This window comes from Planococcus citri, chromosome 5 (genome assembly GCF_950023065.1).
Source record: "Planococcus citri chromosome 5, ihPlaCitr1.1, whole genome shotgun sequence".
NCBI classification, from domain to species: Eukaryota; Metazoa; Arthropoda; class Insecta; order Hemiptera; family Pseudococcidae; genus Planococcus; species Planococcus citri.
Genome location: NC_088681.1, coordinates 11,772,818 through 11,799,179, shown reverse-complemented (window position 1 = coordinate 11,799,179; position 26,362 = coordinate 11,772,818). Strand labels below are relative to the sequence as shown.

Here is a 26,362-nt window from a genome sequence, read left to right as displayed (position 1 = left end):
TTAATTAATGAATTCCACATAATTTTTGTAAGTTTTGATTTGTTTTGTACCTATAATGATAAACATTGCCTGTATGTTATGTATATTTCCAGTTTTAATAAATTCAATTATTACGTAATTAAAATTAAATTTTTGCTTCATTAATTAATTTTTGTCAAAACTGTTCTGTTTTTTGCAAGAGTAATATTACAATACAAAATCGGTGTATGTTGACTTTGAAACGTTTTGGTAAGTTACCTGCAGTTTTTTTCAATCAACTTTTTTTCTGAACATCAGAAAGTAGTGATTTTCATGCATGGTAAATCAGTGTTGCAAGATTAGAGTAGGAGTTGGAGTGAGATTTTTTGAGGAGTATTTACGTATTTGCAAATCACAAGATTCCATATGTACTCATACACATCACTCAGGTACTTTTACTCATTTCATTCCAGATTAGATACATCCTGTAATACAGAAGCTGGAGATGGAAGTGGATGAAATTGTGACCATCATCTTAGTTATCGTCATTTGCTTGTGCACATTCTCGACAATTTGCTTGATCATTCATTTCTACAAATTCTTCAAGGCTCCATCACCACAAAGTCTGTCAACAAAAAACTTCACTTTTTACTCTTTTTTCTTACTGTTGATCTACTTAATTACATTTGTATATGTAGTAATACCAGAGACAGACTTCATCCACCCATATTTGCTTACCATTACTGCACACTTGATAGCGACGACAACCTTCATCAAATTCATCATAGCTTTTGATTTATTCACATGTTTTCGCAAAGTTGCTATCTACCTGCAAGCTGCTCCTTCTTTGGGTACTCAAAATAGAAAGTTTATCATTTATTGTGTTCTTGAAACAAGCATACCTCTGGTTTACAACATTGGTAGCACATTCGTCGATGGAGATACAGAGTATTATGAATTTTCATCATACTTCATGCCTTTCAACGTAGCAAGGATCATCCGTGTCACACGTTTATTTCTAATTATCGGTGCATTTTGGTACATCAGAAAAGCTAGTATGGGTAAAAAACAGTTGTGGTCAAAATACGGTCTGCATATGCGTCTTCTTGCCATGCTTGGTGGATTCTTGGCTGCAATAAGCATTTATGAACTGTATGATGTGATTAGCCAGAAATTTGATAGTAGGCTTGATCAGGATGAGGAGGATGAGGCTGTTGGAATGACAACTTTCATTTATTTAATGATACAATACCTGGGAGTAATTCTAGAAGGAGCCATCATATCAATATTATTCACATTCAGAAAAGAGACATTTCAACCTACCACTACTAGTTTACCTACTCAACAGGCTATTGCGCATCGTGCTTAGGTAAGTTATGAACACAGGTGTAACAAGTGGGATTATGCCTGAAAGTTTCATCTAGACAACTTTCAACCAAAATTGCTATTTTTCTTGATCCCAAAACTGAAAAAATTCTGGACCCAATATAATTTTGAACCCAAAACAATCCTGGAACTGAAACAAATTTGGGATTTTTATTTCTGATTTATTTCCCCAATTAGATTTTGATAAATTGACATTTTACATCATTTATCATCATTCATTCAGATTACAATATACATTACTTGACAAATTAAGCAAAGTATGCAGTTAAAACAAAAAAACTAATTACACCAACGGATTCCCAGTGTCAAAGCCTCCCATTTTTTAAACCTCTTGGAGGATCCATTAGTCGATTTGGGCTTAAAATTGGTTGAAATGAAAATCCGAAAAGTGATACAATTTATTCAATCCCGAAACCAAAATAAAAGTTTAGAAGAACAAAACTAAAACAAATCCAATCTTGAAATATGAATAAATTCTGATCCCAAAATAAAAACCCAATCCTGAAACTGTTTTGTACCCACAGCTCTGTAAAAAAAGTTACAACTCTTTGAAAAGTTTCCCATATGCTACTCTATTCCAGCAACTCTTGTCAATAATATCTATGGTACCCATTAATTAATGAATTCCACATACTTAATTTTTGTAAGCTTTAATTTATTTTTTATATGATAAATTTTGCCTTTGCCTGTGTAGTGTGTGTTACATTCTACGTTTTAATAAATTCAATTATTCCATAATTAAAATTAAATTTTTGCTTCATTAATTAATTTCCCCTTGAAGTGTTTCATTTTATAATATACCTTTACCAATTCCACTGGGATTCAACTATTCTACACTGGATTTGTAGGTGACAACCAAAAAAAAAAATAATAATAATAAACAGGAAAACGGATGAATTTGACATGCAAACCTTCAATATTACATAAAACATCTCCATAACAAATCTTATAGTATCAGTATGTTGCTCAAATTCACCTACATATATTATAATTTTATAGCTACAAAACATTTTATACAAAGTGAAATAAACTGAAGGGCTAATTGTGAAAGTTGCCTTAGTCATTCTTTTATTCACACAACTCAAACATTTTTTTTTTTTGTCATATTTCATAAATTTTAAAGGGGAAAATGAGTATTGTAATGCATTCTTGGATAGTTGAAGATGTTTTTTTAATACTTGACCATAAATTTTTTACATTACCATTGAAGTAGGACAACAACGTTTTCATTGATTTGTACAAAAATTGCTTCTGACTAAGGCGACTTTCACAATTAGCCCTTCAACTTTTTTTTTTATTGCAAAAGAGTAATTTTACTTACACATAATCAATACAGGTATGTTGACTTTGATATTTTCTATCTGCGGGTTTTTTTCAATCAACTTTTTAACCCACCTACTTTCACTTATTTAATTCTAGATTCCATCATGTAAATTGTAATACTGAAGAAAGAGATGAAAAATGCTGATCTCGAGAACCTCATCTTAGCTATAGTCATTTCACTATGCATATTCTCAACAATCTGTTTATTCATTCATTTGTACAAATTCTTCAAGGCGCCTTCACCACTAAGTCTGTCAACAAAAAACCTTACTTTTTACAGTTTTTTCTTACTGTTGATCTACATGATTACATTTGTATATGCAGTGATGCGCAATACAGGCTTCAACCTCATCGATTATATCGACGGTCTTCAGATTATGGAATACTTGATGACAACAACAAGCTTCATCAAATTCATCATAGCTTTTGATTTATTCTCATGTTTTCGCAAAATTGCTATCTACCTACAAACTCCTCCTTCTTTGGGTACTCAAAATAGAAAATTTGTCATTTATTGTGTTCTTGGTACAAGCATACCTCTAGTTTACCAATTCATTTGGTACGAATGGACTGATGGAATCATAGATTATGATGACTTTTCATCATATTTCACACCTTTCAACATCATGAGGATTATTCGTATCACACGTATATTTTTAATTATTGGCTCATTTTGGTACATCAGAAAAGCTAGTATGGGTAAAAAACAGTTGTGGTCAAAATATGGTCTTCATATGCGTCTTCTTGCCATGCTAGGTGGATTCTCAGCTGCAATAAGCATTTATGAAGTCTTTGATGCGATTAACCAGAAATTTGACAGTAACCTTGATCAGAATGAGGCTAGTCAAAGAAAATTTGAATTTTATTTAGTGATACAATACATGGGGGTAATTCTAGAAGGAGCTGTCATAGCAATATTATTCACCTTCAGAAAAGAAACATTTCACCCTACCACTACTGGTTCATCTAGTCAACAGGCTAGTGGGAGTCATGCTTAGGTAAGTTATGTACATTTAGTAACTTTACAGACAGCAAAATGGCAAAAACGACAATTTCTCATTTGTTTCCTTCGTATTTGTACATATTGGATGAGTATTATTTTCTGTATTGTAGAAATTGAGCATGGTTTATCATTACTACAGAAACGGTGGTCTAAATGATAGACCCATCAAACAAGAGGAGTGTCCAACAAAAAAAGAAATTAACAACAGATGTGTATCATGTAAAAAACCCACTAATACTCAAAAAAGCTGAAGACTTTGTCTGGTCTTCCTGACACTGCAATACTTTACATATTATTGTAAGTATGAGTAGTTTGAGTTGTTATTATGGAATGATGATACTGTAAAATATTTTATCCAACACTTCCACATCTAATCAAACTAAATTTGTTGTGCTAATATAAATATTATTATAGGTACATGGTATTTATGCTCAAAATTAACATTGCAAAATGAATTTATAATCATAAAAAATACATTTTCTCTCAATTCTATATTTTTGTATCATTACCTCTGATCAATATCATTGTATGTACAACCCAAATCATTCCTTTGTGGTTGTAATTTCAGACAAATGCAGTTCAGATTCTCAGCAAGTTTTTAAAAATGTAGGAATTCAAAAAAAATTTCTAAAACAATTTTTTTATTGCCACAAGTATGTTCACAAATCATTTTGTTTCTCTTTTTTATCATGATCATCAGAGTATATTAGATGCCAGTCAGCATCACAACCTTTAACTTTGACAATCCCACAAAGGAGTTAATCTAACTACATTTACAATGATTTATTAGAAATTGACGCTATTTTCAAAAACAATGGTGGAAATGCTGATGGTTGTCATTGCTGTCTACATTTGTATCTACAGTCATGTGCAAGATTTTGATATATTGTAGGCCTAGATACCTTTGTAGACCTTTTGATCGATATTGAAATTCAGGTGGTCTTATTGATCCAAAGTTGATGTCAACTATATGATCAACAAAAGCATCTACAAAATTTTGATCTTGTATAGTTACTTTTGTCGATTTAATAATTGTCATCAACTTTGGCATTGGTAAGACAAACTGAATTTTGATATAGATTTATAGGGTCTAGAAAAGTATCTACAAAATGTCGTTATTGAGTAGACACTTCTGTATATCTTGTAATCAACATCAACCATCTGGTTAATATTGATGAGGAAGTTGATGTTGATTACAAGATCTATAAAATATTTTTAGAAATTTCAAAGTGTTGCAGACTCATTTGTCAATATCTTAGTTGACAACACAATAAGAAAAAATGTAGACTCATTTGTCAATATCTTAGTCGACAACACAATAAGAAAAAATGTAAGTCCAGAATAAGATGGACTGAATGCTCTTTTAAGGCCTCTCCACTCAATAGCGGCAATGGTCTAGTGGTTAGAGAACTGACAGAAGCAAGTGGCAATCTGGGTTCAATGCCTACCCAGGGCCAATTTTTCTCTCAAAACAATTTTTTAGGGTGAAGTATTTTTGAGAATAATTTCACTTGAATCAAAAAAAGAGTTTTGGGCACATTTAGCACATTTTCAATCAAAATTTGCCTCTTTTACACTCAAAAAAATGACATGAACATTGAGACCTTGTTCAGAGAGAAAATGAAGGGAGATGACAGTGGATTTTGATATCAACTTCTCAATTGTTATGTATTGACATTGGTGTCAACAAATGTCGTGACGACAAGTGACAGATTAGAGATCTTGTCTTTTCCATCAACTTTGGCATCGCTTGTGCTACACCAGCCATAACTGCTTTCCGCACTTGTGTCTAAATTTACATTCATTTTCCTCTCATATGAAATTAAAATAGTATACGCGGCAGGATTGGAAAGTAACAGGACTAACTTGTGTGAATTAAGTCGCTCAGGTTCGCCATGCTTCTTCAACTTTGCATTTGTTAATCACATACTTTCTGCTCCTGTCGTGCAATGTATGTACTACCTGCACAACAATTGTAGATGTCAACATTTACATCAACTAAGTATGTTTTTTTCCAACATACCTAATGATGGAAATGTGATCAATTAATTATTTAGTAGGAATCTTCTGTCTGTACAAAAGCCAGGTAAATGAAAAGTTTCAAAATTTTCTTATTATTTCTGGTACCTCGACATGCCAACTCGACAAGTAGATGTAAAATTTGATGCTCGAAATTCACATCTACAACTATGTTGACCAATTTTTCAGAATTAAAATTTCTGTTTTAGTGTTTAAAAGTTTAGTAAACATTCAAAAATATGATTTTGTTCAATGAGGAAAACAAATTTTTTGGGCATTGTTTCCACATTTTGAAGTTGTATATGATATGATGATGATATTGTGGATGTATTTTGTTGATGTCGAATTTCTCATCAACATTAACATCGACATGTCAACATGAAAATGGATAAGTTTAGTACTCTTAGTTAAAGTGTTGCACCATCTTTGATATAAGGAATTTCTGTTCAACTTTTTGACTGTACAGACTTTTCATCTGTACTTCTTTGGAAGTGGGCTTTGCATCAATGCTGTTTTCAGCAGGAGCAATAGCCGCATCAGAGGAAAACATTTTTGAAAAAAATTTCAATTTTTAAACTCAAATTTTATAATTTTACGAAGCAGGAGGTTGACATAAATTTTGATGTGAATGTTGATCCATCCACATCCGTCACTTTTGGATGCCCCATGTCGATGTGAATTTTGACCCTGTGTTGAGCCAATTGTCGACAGAAATGCAGATCAACATCAGTCGACAATTACATCGACAATTAGCTTGACATAGGGTCGAAATTCACATCGACATGGGACATCCAAAAGAGACAGATATGGATGGGTTGACATTCACATCAAAATTAGCATGGTCATTGTTGTACGTGTTATATTGAAGAGGTGCAATACTTTATCTAAGAGTACTGAACTAATACATTGTCATGTTGGCAACATGTCAATAATGTCAATGTTAATGTCAATGTGAAATTGGACATCAACAAATGCATCTACAATATCAATGTCATTTTCAAAGTGTGAGAAATCTTTGAAAATTTGGTTGAGGTTGGTGTTGATGTATTTGTGGACCATCAGCTTTCACATCGACATATCAACAACTCCAAACTACAAAAAAATGAATAATTTTGTAAATGCTATCAAAAATTTGTTCTTCTCTTCAAACAAGATAATAATATTTTAAAATGTTTACTGAACTTTTAAACGCTAAAACAAAATTTTAATTCTGAAAATTTGGTCGACATTGTTGTGGATGTCAATTTCGAGCATCATATTTTACATCAACATGTGGACATTGTATGTTGAGGTATCAGAAATAATGAGAAAATTTCAAAAATGTTTACTAGCCTGGCTTATTTACAGACAGAAAATTCCTACTAAATAACTAATTGATCAATTTTCTATCATTATATTGGAAAAAAAACATGGTGATGCAAATGTCGACGTTGACAATTGTTGTGCGGGAAGGAGTTTATGTTCAACTTTTTATTATGTACAGACTTTCCATCTGTACCTCTCAGAGGAGGTCTTCGCGTCGATGCTGCTTTCAGCAGGAGCAATGGCCACCTTCAAGAAAATCATTTTTGGAAAAAATTTCCATTTTTGAAATTAATTTTTTAATTTTTTCGTAGCAGGGTATTGACAAACATGTCGATGCAAATGTCAATCCATCCTCATCCATCACATTTGGATCCCACATGTCGATGCAAATTTTGACCCTATGTTGGACCAATATTGTCTACATGAATATCGACAATTTGGTCGAAATAGGGTCGAAATTCACATGGACATGTGGTTTCCAAAAGTGACGGATGTGGATGGATCGACATTTACATTGAAATTAACATGATCATTGTTGACCAGGTTGATTATTAGAAGTTTGATGCATGCAAATGCTTGGGGTGGAGAAGTGATAGGAAAGGAGGTGGTAAAAAAACCAACACAGGGCTAGTGTTCAATTTTTTTTTTCAAATAAGTGACTTTAGTAACCAAGAGAACTTGAAAGAGCAACCAAAAAAGCAAAAGAATCAAAAAAAAACACAACAACAAGGCATTTCAATGCAAAAAAAATTACAAAAAAACTAGTTAGTTGTTAATTTTAAACAATTGGATGTGTGTTCTGGAACTCAAAAAAAGAGACTTCCTGGCAATTTTTGGCAACAGGCAAAATTTTTTGTAAATATTTAAAGTGGGATTTTTTGAGACAATTTTTGGTAAAAAGCATGACTCCGACAATGTTATTAAAAAGCAGGGCTTTTTCAAAGAAAAAATTCCTCGCAGTATTATCTTCAACATTGAAATTTTCTTCTGACCTGAATAATTCGATTGTAAACGAGAGTAAGAAACTGTCATAAGGCTGACATCCTCTCAACTGAAACGATTTCTATCCTATCGTCAAGAGCAAAGGAAAATTTCACAGTCGCGATTTCTTCATCTTTTTTTTTTACCATAGAAGACGAGTTTTTCAACGCTTTTATCATCAATTCGTAGATAATTGCTTACGAATCGAGGAAGAATTATCCGAGCGTGATACAATTAGTGCAAAATTTGATTTACAGGCTTTTTCATCGAAATTAACAAGGCGCTGCAGCCGAGGTGGTGGCGGTGGTTGCGGGTATGGCAGCGGTTGTTAGTTGGACGAAAAAAGTTTTACCCTTTTTATTACGTATTCCTTCAGTGTAGTGAGTTTTCTCTTCTGTGTTGCGCGCCCTTGTTTCCCTCGTACCTACTCTCTTCTCGCAGAGACAGCACGCGAATATACATAATAGATTGAAAGAGCGCGAGGCATTGGAACCGAACGCGCGTTGGAAAAAGAAAACAGGCGCGCTTTTTTTTTAGGCGAAAAATCTTTCGTCGAGTTTAATTAATTTACTTTTAATTCGCCTCGATGACGATAAAGTACCTCCGTAAATTTATTAAGAGCTCGAATTGGCCTCGGGGATTTATTTGGATGTAGATTTTAGTAGAATTTTTTCCCCCTTTCGAGACTCGACTGTTTTCTTGTGTTGTTCGTTTCTTTTCAAGCTCTCTCCTACGTTGTGTTTTTTCTAGCAGCTAAAATATTATCGAACGAAAAAGTAAATGGTAATTTTTAACAAAGCTCGAGCCAAGTTATACGTGAAAAATTTAATTTTCCGGACTTGTTAGAATACGCTTCATTACGGTTGTTGTTACAGTGTCGAGCAAGCAACGGATTAAAGATGTTGCGAGAAAAAAATAAGGGTGTTTTTTCTCTTTCTCTCTCTCTTTTTTTACTCGCACAATTGTCAGCGGCGGTGGGTCTTGCCCTTGCCCCCTGTTACCGTTACCATATTCTTTCGCTATAAGGGAAAAAAATACGTTGTTAAAGAAAAAAAATCAGCTTTGGTGAAATTCGTGCTCGAATAATTCTCCTTGTTTCCATGTTTTGGCAAGAAAAAAAAAGCATGGAACAATCGACGAAAATTTTTTTCGACCCGGTTGCTCCGAATTAGCGAGATGAAAGACGCCGAAAAAGTCGTGAAAATTGCCAATTTATTTCAACTTTTTCGAGCCGAAACCGAAGCGAAGAATACGAGACGACGCGCCCTTGAGACGATTTTATTCTTTCAGCATGTAGTTGTATTATAAATTATAATACAAACGATGAGCTGAGTGTGCGTTCGGAAATCGTATAAAAGAATCAAATTTTGCAGAGTTTCATTCTTTACGTTTTTTTTAAATTTTGCATCAAAGAAGTGGGTGCAATGCTAAATTGTCAAAATGTCACCGGAATACCAATTTTTTGAATTTTCAGAGCATAACTTTTTTTTTAGCTTTCGTTGCTAAATGTTGACTAAAAAAGCTAAGCATACTCCATTAGTTTCTTGCAGTCACTTTAGCAAATTTTTTTGTAGGAATTTCCAAATTTCAGAGAAAAATTCGAAATTGAATCACTCTATAGACTGTTGAATAAAGTATAGAAAATGATGGTGAAACAACGATCTGGCCTCGAAAAATTCCCCTTCAATTTTCAAAATACAAAAGCAGGATGTTCAACGAGAAAATATTCTGACAAATGTATGAACAATTATTAAACATTGTTTTCTTTATTTGAGGAAGTAGGGAAGGGGGGCGGGTAAAAATTTCTTCAACAATATTTTTTCAATATTAAAGAAACCTAAGATGAAAAAAAAAAAAAAAAGAAGAAGAATTATACGTCAAATTGAAAATTTCAAAGTTTTATTCAAATTTTTTTTATAAAAGCAGACTTTTTGCAACTTTGAAAAAATGGAGAACTATTAGCAAGAATTATTTTCAAATGTTTCAATATGAAAAGGTGCGTGGTCGGGGGGGGGGGGGTTGAAAAATTTTCTGTTATCAAAGAAATTTTCTGGATAAATCAGAATTCTGAAAAAAGAACTTTAATACTTATTATGTAAATATGGGAATAATGCTGGATAACATTTTGCAAGGATTCTCAAATTTCAATGCAAAATTGGAAATTGAAATCCTCCAGACAGTTGAATGAATTTTCAAAGTAGAAAATTATGGTAAAAAGACAATCTGGCCTCAAAAAAGTCCTATTCAATTTTCAAAAATTATTCGACCTGGCCAAAAAAAAACTTTGCAAAAGCATGGACTTCTGACGAGAAACGTTGTCAAAAGTATGAACATTGTTTTCTTTATTGTGAGGAGGAGGAAAGGAAGGGGGGTTAAAATTTCTTCAAGACAATATTTTTTCCATTTTTTTATACAACTGAAATGAAAAAAATCAAAATTTTGAAAAACAAGAATTATGCACCCAAATTGAAAATTTCAAAGTTTTATTGAAGGAATTTTTAAAATAATAAGTCCAAACAAATAGCAGATTTTTCGCAATTTTGACAAAAAAGCACGATTTTTTGGCAATTTTTTCGGAAAAATGGAGAACTATCAGCGAGAGTTATTTTCAAAATATGTTTCAATGTAAGGAGGGGGCGGAGGGTGAAAAATTTTCTATTATCAAAAAAATCTTTCTAAAAATTGGAGAGATCAGAATTCTGAAAAAAATAATACTTAAATGGGAGCAATGCTGGACAAAATGTTGCAGAAGTTTCCAAATTTCAATGCAAAATTGGAAATAGAATCACTTCAGATAGTTGAGTAAATTTTCAAAGTAGAAAACTATGGTAAAAAGACGACCAAGCCTCAAAAAATTCACTTTCAATTTTTAAAAATCAATCCATCATTTAAAAAAAAATACGCAAAAGCAGGACTTCCAACGTGAAAGTTGGGACTTTTTGGCAATTTTGGCAATTTTGGCAAAATAGAGGACAATCAGCAAAAAAAAATTTCAAATGTTTCATTGTGAGGAGGAGGAGGGGGAGGAGGAGGAGGAGGAGAAGGAGGGGGTGAAAAATTTTCTATTATCAAAGAAATCATTAAAGAAATTGGGGAAATCAGAATTCCGAAAAAAGGAAGTTAGTTAATAAATGGGAATAAATTTCAAAACAAAATTGGAAATTAAATCACTTTTTTCAAGATTTTTGATCTTTTGCTGAAATCTTGAGCCATTTTGATGAGTTAAATGACACTTTTTTTCAGAAATCGTGAAAATCATGACTCAATTTCAGTCTTGAAACTTTTCAAACATGTTCAAAAACATTTTAAATACATTTGTTTTAATTTTTCTCGAAATTTTAACTTATCTTTGACTGGTTACAAGGTCAGTTTTGAAGTATTGTAAGAGAACTCGATAACTCGTTTAAAAATTAAGTTCCTTAGCGGAGTTTTAAATTTTTCAATCACCCTTCCACTTGAATTTATTCCTCAATTCAAAAAAATGATGTACCACGATAAATTGGGAACTTCTGAAATTTTCAGGAAAAAAATTCATTGCATAATGGTCGCTATAAAATTTCATAGTGTCACGAGTCAGCAAAAAATCATTTCAAAAATTTGGGAAAATTCCACGTTCTCCTCATCATTGGAAACTCCTTCCAATTATTGCACTCTGACGAAAAATAAAAAAATTAACTAAAAAAAACACTTTTTGGAATCACTGCCAAAAAGATTACGATCGGGTCCAAAAATCCTTCTCATTCTGTAGTCAACTTTTCGGACCTCGTTTTGTTTGATAATCCTCCGAGGGCCAATTCCACTACATATTTCAACCTACTATACCCTTCGTTGTGAGACCTTGAACTTTACAGCAGCAGAAACCACCCTAAACGCTGGACCGATTTTCATTGGTAAATAATGAAGGGTAGGGGGGGGGGAGTCGAAAAAACAAAATTCAACGTACCCTGTTCCACAACACAAGCGTTCACGGTATGGATATTCCTACCTGTCTATCGTACATCCAAATGTACGACATAAGGTCATGCAAATTAAGCTAATTAGGTGGCCATTTGGACGGATTAACTTCGGTCGATATGAAAGTAATTTACCAAGACCGAAGTCCCGTTCGTTATACCATCGTACTACCAAGCTACTTTAGAACAAAGCTAAATTTCACTAAGAGTAAGTCTCGTGTCTGTTTCCAGCACGGTCTCGCCCGCGTCCCCTCCCCAGCTCGGCCCATCCACCTTTAATTTTCAGCAACAACGGGCATCTTGGGGGGTAATTAGATGTAATTTAAGCCGATACGGTTACTGTCCGTATAGATTTTCGCGGTATCGGATCGGTAACCGAAGCCAGCTCGCTAAAGCAAGGTTATATAGTAGCAGCAACCCTTTTGTGAGCACAGAGCAGCGTGTATCTGCCAGTGAATTAGTGTATTAAGCTAATCGAAAAACGGTACTCGATATTTCGATTCCAGCGACTAACTTTGGAGTATATTTATACAGAACACAGTCGGTAGTCGCTCATCTATAACAATTTATGTGAGGGAGAAATAGTCCTAAAAGTTCAAACCATCCTGAGCGTAAAGTGAATATGCGGACTATACTTTTTTTGCTTTTTTTTTGCTGCCAGAGAACGAGCTGAAGTGGATTGTGGAGGACTGGGAATGGGAAATATGAAGTATATCGTTTCGCATTCTCTTCCCTCCCTCTGCCCGAATATCCTCCTCGTGTACTCTTTTTAACAGAAAAGAAATGAAATAGCGTTCTATGTTTTGGGGAGAAAAAAAGAAGAAAATAACGGAGGCAAATAATAAAAAACACGAAAGAGGATATGCGTATCTTTTTGCTAGGTGAAGTACCATTGAACTTCGCTTTTTATTTCAAAGTACAGATGATATACGAGTAGGTTTCGATTTTAACCCAGTTGTGTAGGATACAGGAAGTATGTGTAGGATTTTTTTTGTTGTTGTTTAATGGCGGCTTCTTCTTCTTCACATTTTTTTCTCGTATGAACTTTTTTTTCTTTTTTTTTTTTTTGTAAAATTGCGAAAGAGATAGATTAGGGTACATGTAGAAAAGATATGTTATAGAAAGTTGAATAGCGTAGGCAATTCGGATAATAAAAGGGAGAAAACGAATGTACCTGTCGAGGAAGAAATTTTTATGGTGGGGAGGGGTTTTGTAAAAGGACTCCCTACTTGTTTGGGGAAGAGTGTATTTGTTTTTTAGGGGGGGGGGGGGAGTAAGAGATATGGGATCGTGATTTCTGGGAAGTGAGAAAAATTTGAGAACCCTTACTTAAAACCCCAGCATCGAATTTGTTTTTTTTTGTTTTTTTGTTCTGACACGTTGAATAATTTTTGAAAATCGAAATGGAATTTTTTAAGGCCAAATTGTCATTTTACCATAATTTTTTACTATGAAAATTTATTCAACTGTTTAAAGTTATTCAATTTCCAATTTTGCATTGAAATTTGGGAATTTCTGCAAAATTTCGTCCAGCATTATTTCTTTTTATCAACTTCTCTTTTTGATTTTTTTCCATTTTTTTCGTTTCGTTGATAATAGAAAATTTTTCACCCCCCCACTCCTCATCAAAATTGGAAAAATATTGTTGGAGAAATTATGAAACCTCCCCCCCTCTCATTCCTCCAATAAAGAAAATAACATACATTTGACAAATCGTAAATTGAAAGGGAACTTTTAGAGGTCAGATCGTATTTTCATTATAATTTTCTACTTTGAAAAATCATTCAACAGCCCGGAAAGTGATTCAATTTCCAATTTTTCTGTGAAATTTGGGGATTCCTGCCAACAAAATTTGCTGAAATGACTGCAAGAAAACTTATGGAGCATGTTTAGCTTTTCAAATCCTAATTTAATAACGAAAGCTAAAAAAAAGTTCTTATAAAAAATGAAAGTGAAAATTGAATTTTGATAGATATGAGTTTTCCTTCGACTCCCTTCCCTTCCCCATCTTTCAGAGTCCATAAGAAGTATCGATTTCTTAGTTTTCATGTACTTGGCTCTATGCAGGGAATACAAATATGTACAACAAATGAATATATCCAAAATTAGGTATCGGGATCTTGAGCCAAAAATTGAGTTATAATGTTCAAAACTTTTAAAAACATGTCATGAGAATGTGACCAAACAAAATGGTTCAAAATTTTGGAAAAAAATTAGAAAAAAAATATTACATGTTGCAAAAAAAATTCAAATCCATTGATGAAAATGTTTCTTGAACATTTCCGAAAAATTTGAGACCCAAAATTGGGCCATAATTTTTTAGATTTTTGAAGCTCACACTTTCACAGAATAGATCACTGATTTCAGTGTTTTTGAAGATATTATTTTTGTTATTTTGAATTTTGCTCGCGAAAACCCTTCTGGTGCCATCTTACCAGTGAAAACGGGTTAAAAGCTGAAAATGAAACTTCAAAAAAAAATTCAATCCACGTTTTATTCGAGCAGTTTCAAGTACAGAATTTTGATCCCATACCTAAACGTGATTTTTGGATGTTTTGAAAAAGTTGCTGCCATATGTGACTCATTATAAAACAGAATAAAATGACAAGAAAACACAAAAATTCCCAACAAAACTTTTTTTGGGGCAGTTCTGAAGAGTTTTGAGTCTAAAGTTTGCCATGAATTGCGAGATTTTAGAAAAATTGCAGTTCTATAGGTAGGTTACAAATAGAGAAGGTCGTTTTTTTCATCAATTTCAAAATATTTTCAAATTCGTCTTAATGTTTCAAAAATTTCCAAAAATCAATTAAATTTCAGGCTGAAATTTTTCAAAAATGCTCAAAAAAGTCTCGATAGAAATTTTTGGACGTAGGTAATCCATTTTGATAAGTCTCATACTTGGTAGCTTTTTTTCAAAAATCCCAAAAATCATGACCCAATTTTGGACATAAAATTCTTCGAAAATACCACAAAAAAAATTTATTGTTGAAATAATTGAATTTCTCGTGAAATTTTAACGTATTTTGATAGGTCGCATGACACCTTTTCAAAAATCCCAAAAATCATGCCCCAATTTTGGGCTCAAAATTCTTTAAAAATTCCTCAAAAATACTTTCGTTTGAATATTTGAATTTTACGCGAGATTTGAGAACTCATTTTGACGGGTCACATGACACTTTTTCAAAAATCCCGAAAATCACGCCCCAATTTTGGACATGAAATTCTTCAAAAATACACAGAAAAACATTTTTGTTGAAGTAATTGCATTTCTCGCAAAATTTCAACCCATTTTGATAGGTCACATGACACTTTTTCAAAAATCCCAAAAATCATGGCCCAATTTTAGGCTTAAAATGCTTCAAAAATGCCCCAAAAATAGTTTCGTTGAAATATTTGAATTTTACGCAAAATTTGAACTGATTTATATAGGTCACAAAAGTAATTCTATACAACAGTTCATTTCTACTCAAACTGGTGGGGGGGGGGCTTCAAAATTCGACATATCCACTGAAAGCTAACTGATGTCTTGCCGCTGCAAAATTTCAAGACAAATTAGCTTTCTAGAGCGCTTTTCACCAGTTGCATTTCAGACTAACTGCACCAGCAAAACCTTGAAAAATGATTTTGATTGATCTCATAGGAGACCATTTGGGAAGGAGAAGGGATTATTGATCTCAAAAATTTTTCAAGTCAAGACATGAGTATACAAGCTGCGCACTCTTCTTACGCAAGTTGAGTGCATTTTGAATTTGAGGCCTATTGCCTACAAACAAACAAATGAACCTCAAGAAGAAGTCCTTACAAGCATGGTCATTTTTTGATTGGCCGTAATTTGACCATGGTTCATGAAGCTGAGATTCCATCTACCATTAAGTTATCTTCTCAATATACTGCCAACAAGCAACGGTTAGCCCACTTGTGGCGTATATGGTCTCAAGATTACATCAACCAATTGAGATGTCGTACTAAATGGACCAAATCGCAACCAAATCTAGAGGTTGGGCAAATTGCTCTCCTGCCAGATTCTGGTGTCAATCCATGTCGCTGGCCTTTGGCAAACATTGTTCGTACGTTCCCAGACAAAAACAATGTCATGAGAACTGTTGAAACTCTGTCTAATGGCCAATTGAAAACAATACTCTCGATCCAGACCATACTGCTACCTATTGAGTAGTCTTTTGTTACCTTTCGTTGATTCGTAACTTTGTAATTTTTTATTTGTAAATATTTTGTATTTTTTCTTTCTGACTACTCGTCAGCTGGTGGGAGTCTGTTTAGGTAAACATTGTACCTATTCGTGTGTATAGTTATACCTATCTGTACATAATGCTGATTAGAACCGTTTGGCATGAAGCAAAATAAAATGTAGAGTTTTTCTCGCACCTTTTTCTACTTGTGTGTATTTTTTCAGTATAATTTTGCCTCTGTATGTTGTGAAGTCGTAATTTTTGTTATGCCTTTTAATGGCGTTTTTATTGTAAATAAGCTGAGCTGAGATTGTTCGTAGGTTCCTAGACAAAAACAACGTCGTGAGAACTGTTGAAACTCTGTCTAATGGCCAATTGAAAACGATACCCTCGATCCAGACCATACTGCTACCTATTGAGTAGTCTTTCATTACCTTTCGTTGATTCGTAACTTTGTAATTTTTTATTTGTAAAAATTTTGTATTTTTTCATCTTTTTCTCAGTATAATTTTACCTCTTATGTTGTATTGTCGTAATATTTGTTATGCCTTTAATGGCGTTTTTTATTGTAAATAAGCTGAGCTGAGATGCTGAGAGTTGAGCTATTATGAATTGAATTGTAATGGTTTGTAATTTCTCTGTATTGTAAATATTGTATAAAATACATTCGTGTCGTGGTCCAGTCCTGTGGTGTTCAATTTTTAACACCTCCCTCCACTCTTTTTTAAATCTTGTCTCAAGTCTCTCTTGCTCCGAATACGAAGAGAATGTTCGTGAAACAATACATACAAATTTCCAGCTCATGCATCGAATATTAACGAAAATCAGTGTTAATTGATCAGTGATTTTAAAAAATTCCCCCCTTTCTCTTCACAAACATTGACCCCCAGCAAAGAATTATCCAAACACTTCGCGCCATTATTATAAATTAAATCACACAGACAAAAAAACTTAATAACAATCCTAAAACACTCCATAAATCATAATCCACTTGCCAAAAAAATAATTCATTTCTTCCTAACGTCTGAATCCGGCTTCTTTAAAAAATTTAATAAAAAAATTTCGACATCCCAAATCAACTCCAACTTTTATAAATCCTTTTTCTTACTTTTCAGGGCTACGTATACATACGTACAAAAAAACGCAGAAAAATAAAAATCACGAGGAAAAAAAGTAGACCCGTTTTAAACGACTTAATTCATTCAGCGAGAGCGCGGATTTAAAAATATAAGGAAAACAGCTGCACAGTATAGAAGGGTAGCGAAAAAAAAAACCTCGACACATTTCTCTTTTTCTCGCAAAACAATCTCGACAAATACTAAATCGCAAAGTAAATAATAATTTTTTCATAATCTTTCTCCTCAAAAACCAGTAGTACGTCTACGTAGGTACATCAAAGGTCGTCTTTTTAACGCGAAAGGGAGAAAAAATTGACGAGAAAAGAAACGAGAAATCTCATCGTCGTCGTTTCCCACCACCACTGAATGAAAAAAAAAGGGAAAACGAAAAATGCAAAAAAAAAAAAAAGATGCGAAAAACGAATCACGTTACTCAACTATTTCGAATTCTTCGCAGCGTTAACCAAATATTTACATGGTACTTGTATCGTCTCCCCCTCCCCCCTTGGCCCTTGTGCGATCCCAGACTCACCTTCGTCTCTCAAAAAAGCAGCTTTTCATCCCTGCATCCTTTGCACATACACTCACACATTCTAGCATCGGAACGAGAACGACGACGACGAGCAAACTGACGCGTGAAATCAACGTTAAATAAACATGCTCCCTGCTCCGGTTGCTTTTTCCACCATTTTGGTATATATTTGAAAGCGAATTTTGACGAGTTTAAAGAGAAACACGGTTTCGTGGCATTTTAAAAGATTGAAGAGTAGATCACAGGGGTTTTTTCCTCTCATACGCTAGTCGTATTTTGTTTTCTAAACGATATCTGCTCATTTTTGTCGATAACGCGAAATTTAACGAGTGTTTGATTTTGTATGTATATACTCGTACGTGAACGAGAGAGAACCTGGTTAAGCTGGTGGGATTTTTGCTTCGCCGAAATGTACACATTTACGTAAGTCAACACGTCGAAAGATGGATTTATGATATTGACGGATGTTCCAGCTCATCGTCGTCGTGCTGCTGGGAGGGGGGTGGGGGTTTCCCTCGCGTGAACTAGCGTCAGTTTCTCAAAAAAATTATATTACACGAGCCAATAAACGAAACGATAAACCGAGCTGAAAATTCCGACGACGACGAGGAAAAAGCAAGAAATTCTTGGCTGAGAAAAATTCGACTTCTGCTACGATGAAGTTAACCCTTATAGTAGATTATTACGCGTGTACTTTATGGCTACTTAAAAGATATTCGGGTAGCTCGGAAACCCCTATAAAACAGCGGGATACCATCGACCATTTACTTTCAGTTTCGTCGAGCGCAATTATTATAAAGCATAAGGTCTGCACAAAAAGTAATCGTCACGCGGGTACAATATCATCATTAACACCTTTCTGGTGCTTTTCTTTTTATGCTCTTTAATAGCTCCAGGTTCCCATCCGACCCCTCTGCCCACCTACACGATATCTTCGGTGCGCGAAAATTGAGTTTTACACCGAGTAAAGTGAAACAAAAAGCTCGAGGGGATTTCATCCTTCATCTTGTTCTTGCTTCCTTTGCCCAATATGCTGAGCAGTCGAGGTACGACACAGCGAAACAAGAAGACGCAGCAGACGTGAAGATGTAACGCAATGAAAGAGTTGTTAGGTATATATACGTACATAAAACAAAGTCAAAAAGAACGACAGTCGTGAAAAGTAAGCGTAAAATACGTCGACAGCAGCGCTTCTCGAAATTACACGCGATTTGTCATAACCAACTTCTTTCTCTCGTATAGGTATAGCACACAGTTCCATTACCTTTTCGCTTTCGCTTCTTCCTACGTTTCCTAGCCCTAGCTGTATACTTACGAAGAGCCTTGTCCTCGTCGCATTTCAACGTCTCCTAAACCAATACCCTAAGGCTGTGTATACGGTGAAAAACGGTCGCGAAAAGACCGTGTCGCGAATAAATTACACCTACTGTTGTTATTCAAATTAGTACACGAGACAACATGCTCGCAGATGGCGAAATACCGCAATTTTTTTCTCTTCCGATAACCTCATCTCTCTGGCAGCATTGTCAGATCTCATATCTCTTAAAGCTCTTTAATACAAGTATGGAAATAGATTATACTCTTAAGAAAGTCATAGGATTTTACGTAAGTTTTATGTACTGCGCAGTGCGCGAGCAAGCATCAAATCAGCTGTTCACGTACAACGTTGCACCCCATTGGTTGCTCCACCCACCTCCACCGCGTGACGACACCAACCTGCCATGCGCAGTACGTAATACATACGTAAAATGCTAAGACTTTCTTGAGAGCATAATCTATTTCCATACTTGTATTAAAGAGCTTTAATATCTCTCTCTCTTCAGTACTGAAAATTGTTCGGCGTTCGTCTATTTTACATACCTTGTTATACGCTGGTACCTGCGGTGCTGTCTTTATCTCACGTATTCTTAAAACGTGCAGAATAAGATAATAAATCGACTTCTTGTCAAAATTCGTCTCGTCAATGACAACGGATCGTTTGCGAATAGCACGAGAGAGGGAGGAGAAAAATCACAAAAAACGTGGAAAATTCCCCACAAAAACGTAGAAACATAATGAAAACAAGGAAAAGAAACATGAAGGTGTCACTGAATCAGATTCCCAAAGTAATACGTTGAATTACGAGCAGTTACTTCAAAAAACACCAAATTACCTAAAATTTACCTCTATTCAGGGAAAATATCAGTAATTTACAGCAATTCGCAGAAATTACAGTAAAATTTCGAAAAATTACCGTAATTTACCAACCGAAATGTCTCACAAAATCTCAAACCAAATGTAGGTACTTCTTTCAAGGGGACTTTCAAACGAACATTTTCAAAACGAACAATGCACCAATTCTAACCCTGCCACCCTTCCCCCTCCTACCCAAAAATCGCGTTTACGATATCGCGAAAACTAGATTCTATTTCGAAAATTTATAATTTTCAAACTTATTCAAGAAACAACAACAACAAAAACAACGAATGACAATTCAAAAATTCGGAAAACAGAAGGACATGAGGACAAAAAGAAAGGCTTTTGCTGGCCATTTTGAACTAGAAATACCACAACTTGGCAAGAAGAAGTATTTTTATAGACCAAAACTGGACCAGAACGAATCGCTAAGACACTTTCGTAGAGTGGTTTTTGAACAAGACACTGCAAATTTTCAAAATTCCTGCGAAATAGGTACTTACTACAATTTGGCAAAATTACTGAGATATATATAAAGTATCGCCCAAATAAGCACACTACGAGTACATCAAAATTACCATAAATTACTAAAATTCACCAAAATGACTGCAAATTACCCGAACATAACAAAATTACCATAAAATCACTGCAGTTGACCAAAATTACCCATCGAAACTTATCAACATTTCTGTAAAATACAATTCGATTTACCAAAATTGCTGTAAATTACTGCAACTAACCAAAATTACCAAAAACTGCTCAAATTTACCAACGCGATTGTCTAATAATAATTGCTGTATTTAACAAAAGTTATGTACTCCAATTTACCAAAATTTTCATGAAATAATACTGAAGATTACCAAAATTGTTGTAAGTCACTGCACCTCACATAGTAGGTAATCAACAATATTTATCAGAAATTACTTCTATGTTTCAAGAAGGACTAACTAAAATAAGGTATAGGCATCTAGAAGATATAAAATACTAGAATTTGAAAAAATTACCAATAATTGATGCATTTATGAAATACTGCACTTTACTGTAGATTACCAAAAATACCGTAAATTTCTGAAAATTATCAAAATTACTGTAAATTGCAGCAAATTACCAAAATTACTGTAAATTGCAGAAAATTACCAAAATTATTGTAAATGGATAAAAATTAGAGGAGAAGGTACAATTATGGACCCAGGTACAAATATGGACCCCCCCCCATGGTTTAGTGTACAACCACTAGCGCTACGGTCATGCTGGGTACTAAAAATTATACTAGTAGTGTAGTATCGATGATCCATGTACTTGTACTTATTTCGGATCCATGCAAACTTGGGTGTCTCTCATCAGCAATTGTTTTTGTTTGCGCATTATTTTCTTGCCAATGGAAAATTTTACAAGTTTTTCATTCAGTAATTCATCAACTTCAAATAAAGTTTGGAAAAAAAATTATTAGCGAAGTAAGTAGCTTACAATGTGTACTTTCAAAATATACTTTCATATTTGTCTGTACTTCAACTGATTTTCATGATTCTTTTCATTTTTCATAAACTGAGCCGATTTTTTGCATGGGTATAAACATGGACCCCTAAATTTTTTTACCTAATTCTGATTCAATATTTTTTAGAATGTCGAGAAAAGTGTTAAACAAAGAAGACAAGTCCAAAGTGTCGAAAATGGAACCATGATTTTTTCATTTTTCATAAACTTGGCCAATTTTTTGCATGGGTATAAATAGGGAAATATATAATCGCACGACAGAAAAGGGTGTTTGAACGACACCAGCAAACGACAATAAATGCTGTGGTAGCGACAAGTTAGGTCTTTACAACGACAGGTTTTCAACGACAAAATAATGAGTCAGAGCGACTATTTTTAGTTATTGATCACGACAAGTCCTCCCGACAAAAAAGGATGTCTAAGCGACAGAATAAAATTTTAAACGACAGAACAATTTATCCAATTGCAAATCTGAAAACACACGAAAAAGCGATAAATAAAATGTTGGTTTGGGAAGCTAGCAAAAATACTTACTTAAAAATTGCTCTGAAATTAGTGCAAAAACTGTGTGACAATTTTCAAACGTAAAATGTGAGGTTCCTATGGACTTATTGAGATTGCAATTTGCACAATAATACAGTAGGTACCTTTGCGTTCTATGATAATGAGAATTCGTTAATTTTTTCAATGAAAAAAAATGAAGATCATTACACTTTATAGGTATATCATTCATTTTCAAAAACATGGCGCTTGACACACAAGTCGAAGGACATTTGGGGTATAAAACCGAATGTACACTAATGAAAGAAGGGCTAAAAATCTCTAAAATAAAATAAAAATAATTAGGCCAAAACCGTTGAGAAATTTGCTGTGTACACAAAATTTATCACTGTTTGAGAATTACCCTCCTATCATTTTATGAAAATTTCTATTTTTTTTTCATTTTATTCGATTTGTAACTTTTTTGGTAAAAATAGGCATGTTGATGGATTAAAAAAAAATTAAAAATAGACGTGTTAATGGATATTTCTGTCGTGATTTTTTTTTACTATCGTTCAATTTTTTATTTGTCGTGGACATTTTTTATCTGTCGTGCAAACATTTGATTGTCGTTCAACTTTTTTTTCTGTTGTTCAATTTCTTTTTTGGTCGGGCATTTCTTTTATTTGTCGGGCCTGTCGTTTAGACCACCTTTTCTGTCGTGCGATTCACCTATTCTGTCGTAACGATAAATCATACCCGTATAAATATGGACCCCTAAATTTTTTTTCATCTAATTTTGATTCAATGGTTTTTAGAATACTGAGAAAAGTGTTATTAACAAAGAAGACAAGTCCAAAGTATCAAAAAAACATCTTTAAATAAATGTTTGTTCAATTTTCTGAAATTTTTATTCATTTTTTGAGGGGGGTCCATATTTGTACCAGAGTCCATATTTGTACCATTTTATGTCACTTTTCTAAATTTCAAATTTCTCCGTGAGTTTTAAACAAAATAAATAAATTTTTTTACACAATATACTAGAGTCTTTGGCCTTTCGAATGGTATACTCGAAACAAACTTTTGATAATTTTTTCTACCCTTTAAAGCCAAAAGGCTAGAGGGGGTCCATATTTGTACCTTCTCCTCTACCAAAATTACCGTAATTTAATACAAATTACCAAAATTATCGTAATTTGATAAAAATTACCAAAATTACCGTAATTTGATAAAAATTACCAAAAATTACCGTGATTTGATAAAAATTACCGAAATTACGGGAATTTTATAACAATTATTAGAATTATTGTAATAATAAAAAGTACCAAAACTACCAAAAGTTGCTACAAAATTACCAAAATTACTGTAAATTGATGAAAATTACCACAATTATTGTAAATAGCTGTAATTCACCAAGATTACCATAACTTCCTGAAATCTATAAAAAGTGCTGTAACATATTGCAATTTGTCAAAATTACCAAAAACTGCTAAAAATTACTAAAATTACCTTAAATTGCTACCATTTATCAAAATTGCTCTAAATTGCTGCAATTTACCAAAATTATTGTAAATTGATAAAGATTACCAAAATTATCGTAATTTGATAGAAATTACCAAAATTATTGTAAATTGCTGCAAATTTATAAAATTTACCACACTTTCTGTAAATTGATAAAAATTATTAAATTACTGCAAATTAATAAATATTACCAAAATTACCATCAGTTGCTGCAATTTACCAAAATTACCATAAATTAATGTGAATTACCAAAATTACCATAAATTGCTGCAATTTACCAAAATTACCGTAAGGCGTAAATTGATGTAATTTGCCAAAATTACCATAATTTGCTGTGTAATTTACCAAAATTTTCACAAATTGTTGCAATTTACCAAAATTACAGTAAATTGCTCCATTTACTAAAACTAATTGTAAAATGCTGAAAAATTACCAAAATCACCAAAATTGCTGCAATTTTTCCAAAATTACCTTAAATTGATGTAAATTACCAAAATTACCATAAATTGCTGCAATTTACCAAAATTACCATAAATTGCTGTAATTTACCAAAATTATCATAAATTGTTGCAATTTACCAAAATTACTATAAATTGATGTAATTCACCAAAAATTACCATAAATTGCAGCAATTTACCAAAATTACCATAAATTGCTTCATTTACTAAAACTAATCTTAAAATGCTAAAAAATTACCAAAATCGCCATAAATTGCTGCAATTTACCAAAATTACCGTAAATTGATGTAAATTACCAAAATTACCATAAATTGCTGCAATTTACCAAAATTACCGTAAATTGCTGTTATTTACCAAAAATTAACGTAAATTCTTAAAATCTATAAAAATTACTGTAAATTGTTGCAATTTATGGAAATTACAGTAAATTGATGTAATTTACCAAAATTACCATAATTTGCTGTAATTTACCAAAATTTTCACAAATTGTTGCAATTCACCAAAATTACCATAAATTGCTCCATTTACTAAAACTAATTGTAAAATGCTGAAAAATTACCAAAATCACCAAAATTGCTGCAATTTACAAAAATTACCTTAAATTGATGTAAATTACCAAAATTACCATAAATTGCTGCAAATTTTTAAATTACTGTGAATTGATAAAAATTAGGTACCAAAATTACTATAAATACCTAGCTGTAATTTACAGTAATTTACCAATAAAATTATTGTAAATTGCTGCAATTTACAAAAATTACGTTGCAAATTACCAAAATTATTGTAATTTTCTGCAAATTTTCAAAATTACTGTAAATTACCAAAATTACAATAAATTGCGGGAATGTTTAAAATTATTGTAAATAGCTGTAATTTACCAAAAATTAACGTAAATTCTTAAAATCTATAAAAATTACTGTAAATTGTTGCAATTTATGGAAATTACAGTGAATTGTTGCCATTTGCCAAAATTACCGAAGACTGTTGAAATTTATCAAAATTTACCGCAACCAACATTTCGAAAAACGATGTAAATTACGGTTAATTACCTTTCAATGACTAAAATATATTATGCAAGAAGTACCTACAATATTATTTATAATGAAAAGAAACAGCTGGGTAATCAACATGAATCATCACATTTTTAGCAAGTAAATCTAATTTGATCCATTGAATTTTCATTTCAAGAATTTTGATTCAATTTCTGAATTGTAATTACTGATGGCGCCACGATAAGGTTGAAAAAATCCACTCAAATCGAGAAATTCAATTCACAAACTTACCAGCAATTTTTACTCGTCGCTCTCGAACGTAAATTATCACAAATTACCACTCGATTAATAAACGATTCGAAGAAAATATACGCACTGATTCGATATTACATATTCTCCTCTACCATTCAGGAAAAACTACGCAGTTTCCAAAAATTATACACCAATAAATCACTCGAACGAACGCATCAAAAAATTCGCGAACCACGAAAACTCAACTCGCACCAACTCCAGCTCTTCTGGAACACCTAAGTACATACACTTCCATGTAAAGCAGAAGCAATACGTAGAACTTGTATGTAAATGTATGATTCTTCGAAGAAACTTCGTGGATTTCATGACCGCAAGACGTTGAAAAATTACCTTGCCGACACGTGCGTAGGTATAGGTAGCTATACTAGCCTCGTGGCACCCCACCTTCTGCAAAGGTATCATGGTAACGACATTCGTTGACAAGCATATGAATCACACGTGGCTAATACGATTACCTAGAATGTAGATACAGTGAAAATAATATCCAATTATCTACCCTTCGGTTCTCCAGAAATACATACATCGACCTCAAAATTTATTACATTATCGTCGGATTCACCACCCTTCTCCTAAAATTAACTGGGGGCAAGATGACACTATAACTATGTACGTAGATTTGCAGGAAAAACAACTTTTGAGCAAATAAAGCCACTTGGAATGAACTCACTAGCCACACAAAAGTGAATAAAAATAACACCCCCCCCCCCCGCCAATGTTTCTGCCTCAAAAAAGATCTTTGTCTAGCTCAAAAAATGTGCTTTGAAAATGTTCTTTAGGATGACCCCTTTGAAAAAAAATTGTCCCAGAGGATCGAAAGTGGCGATGGGGGGAGCAATTATTCCTATTGTCTTATGCCGGACTACGAGCGATGTCACAGCAACCAAAATACATACCACTCTCGTTTCTATCTCTTTTGTATTTTTGTTCACCAAATCGAATTCATTCAATTCCATATTTTTATATAGAAATCAATAACAAACCCAACGACTCGCGATGAAATTCGTAAAACAACAACAACAACAGCAGCAAAATAAAACAAAAAAAAACCGTTTCTTAAATCGTTTTACGGCAACAGCAGGAAATAAGTCGTCGTCGAAAGAAAGGCAAGCTAAATCGAAAATACTTAGGATATAGAGAAGAAATAAAGAAGCAGAAATGAAAAGAA

The 26,362-nt window shown here is 33.3% G+C and overlaps 1 protein-coding gene across 2 annotated transcripts in view; it reads right to left on the bottom strand.

The window, feature by feature from the left end:
• Nucleotides 1-26,362, bottom strand: part of Ggamma30A (guanine nucleotide-binding protein subunit gamma-e) — a 268,461-nt gene that overhangs the window by 196,129 nt on the left and 45,970 nt on the right. Inside the window, exon 1 of one of the 2 annotated variants that reach the window (XM_065366434.1) lies at nucleotides 25,177-25,194. The exons of the other annotated variant lie outside the window; for it this stretch is intronic. The gene's annotated coding sequence lies outside the window, so the exon portion shown is untranslated. Of the gene's footprint in view, nucleotides 1-25,176; nucleotides 25,195-26,362 lie in introns of those variants that run through there. 2 annotated transcript variants of the gene reach the window in all.